Source organism: Gorilla gorilla, chromosome X, assembly GCF_029281585.2.
Source record: "Gorilla gorilla gorilla isolate KB3781 chromosome X, NHGRI_mGorGor1-v2.1_pri, whole genome shotgun sequence".
Classification (NCBI taxonomy): domain Eukaryota; kingdom Metazoa; phylum Chordata; class Mammalia; order Primates; family Hominidae; genus Gorilla; species Gorilla gorilla.
This window is the reverse complement of record NC_073247.2, coordinates 125,702,751-125,705,322: the sequence shown is the minus strand read 5'-3', so window position 1 is coordinate 125,705,322 and position 2,572 is coordinate 125,702,751.

The following is a 2,572-nucleotide window of genomic DNA, read 5'->3' as shown; positions in this document are numbered from 1 at the left end:
GTTCACATAGGTAGTAAATTGCAAAAATAGAATTTACACCTGTTTGAATCCAACACCTATCTTCTTACCACTTTTGTGCCCTGCCTAACTTGCTTTTACATCTCTGTCGTCAGTTGCTTAAAGCTGTGACTTATTCTACTTCTTGCTTGATTTAACCCAACACATGGATTATTTCCTGATATCAAGATTTGGATGTTTGCTTTAACACTTATTCTTCTAACATGTCTCACACTCCATGTCCAAAATGACCTTAGGTTTCGGTTTTAAACCTATTCTTGCTGTATCTGGTTTCGTATGTAAGATACTAATTTTGAAATCTGACACTGACAGTGATTTGGAAGTCTTCTGTTTTTTCTCACATCTACCTTCACTTCTCCACAGTCTGCCTCAGCATAAGGCTCACCAGACATTACTTCCTGCCTGAAACACACTGTATGGACAGGTAGATCTGGTGACCAAAGAGGGTCTGAATGTTAAATTTGGCTAAAATATTACTCTGCATATTGCTTTCTTGAACGAATGGTTTTTTCCCCCAATGATTTCAGTCATACTAAAAGTTTCTCTTTTTTACATAAAAACAATATCAAAGAACAAGGACTTTAACTGAGAATGGAACGGTGTGTTTTTCTAGCACACTGTTCGTCAAGCTTTCAGGAGACAGAGTGGGCTTATAAACAGAACAAAGCTGGGAATAGAAATGATTTGTGTCAATATATGTTATCTATTTGCATACATGCCAATTTGCAAAACAAATACTTCAAATTCATTTCTACAACATTGAATAACTAACTACTGTAGGCAAAACTATATCTATATCCTCCGAGATGAGCCAACAAACTACTCTGTAAAGAGACCTTAATTATTCTCCACAAAGGGGCATGTTTCTGGAAGAAGATAGAATAGGCTCTGAAAGAACACAGACTTAGTTTGAATCTTGATTCTTATTCTTAACACCAATGTGACCTTAGACAAAAGATATTAGAGTCTGTGAATTTCAGCTTCCTAATCAAACAAGATTTGGGGATTTTACTACTTAACTCTTGGTTTGATTGTACCAATTAAATGAGATAGTGCACATGAAAATACCAAAGGAAATTCCTAGTATATGACACTAAGTACTCAATGTTACTCAGTCTGCCTTCCCACTTGGTATTTTGAACCTGTCAGACAGTAATGGTGACAGATTGGTTTTATGAAACACTTAGTAGGAACTCTATAAAGTGCTTGATTCAGTATTCAAAGAAATATAAATATACATAACAAGAAAATTTAGTATACACAGAATGCTTTTATACATTTTAAAGTGCCTTTTCTGGCCTAGTGTGGTGACTCACACCTGTAATCCCAGCACTTTGAGAGGCTGAGGTGGGAGGATTGCTTGAGCTCAGGTGTTAGAGACCATCCTGGGCAAGATAGTGAGACACGGTCTCTACTAAAGATCAAAAAAGGTAGCCAGGCACGGTGGGACACATGTGTAGTCCTAGCTACATGGGAGGCTGAGGTGGGAGGATGGCTTGAGCCTGGGAAATCGAGGCTGCAGTGAGCTATGATCATGCCACTGCACTCCAGCCTGGGTGGCAGAGTGAGACTCCAACTCAAAAATAAAAATAAAAATAAAATAAAATAATTTAAAAGTGACTTTTGTTAGGTTGCCTCATTTGTATTTTACAAAATTTCTGAGGCCAGGTGGATAAATTATGAGAAAATTTGAGGCAAAGACATGTTTAGTGCCACCCAAATCATGGGAACAAATTAGTTAAAACTGTGTTGGTGCAGTCCAAAGAGAGAGCTCTGAAAATTCCAAAACTGAATCAAGGTCTGAACTTAGGAGGTTTGAGGTTTCCTACTGCCAGTCGCCCACCAATCAAGCATAACCTAAATCCTGGCTAAATCCTAAGTCATTCCATGCCAGATAGATCATGCTAAAATGCAATCATGGATTATAGTTGACTCTCTGAGGTAAGAGTTATAAGACAACAATGAGATTCCAACATCAAAAACCTAATTCGTCTCAGCTTCTCATACTAAAACAGCTAGGGTGGAGGAGCAAAATCGTCTTAAAGTAGTATTACCCATTTTCCTTGTTTTGATATTATACTTAAGCAAAATGTTACCATTGAGGAAAACTGGATGAATGGTGCATGGGAGCTCCCTGTACATTTTTTTTTCAACTTCCTGTAACTCATAATTATCTCGATAAAAATTTTAAAAGATAGCATCACACATCAAAATCTTGTACTATTTGGTACTTAATTCATTTTTCTTTTTTTAAAGTGTAGCTTTATTGGACTGAGATTGGAATTTAATATTTAAAGACCTACGACAATAAATAAATAAATAAAGGAGTCACTTCCCAAAATGAAAGATAAACTTTGAAACTCATTGAGGCTGGGCGTGGTGGCTCACACCTATAATCCCAGCACTTTGGGAGGCTGAGGTGGGCAGATCGCCTGAGGTCAGGAGTTTGAGATCAGTCTGGCCAAAAGTAGTGAAACCCTGTTTCTACTAAAAATACAAAAATTAGCCAGGCATGGTGGCGTGCGCCTGTAATCCCAGCTACTCAGGAGGCTGA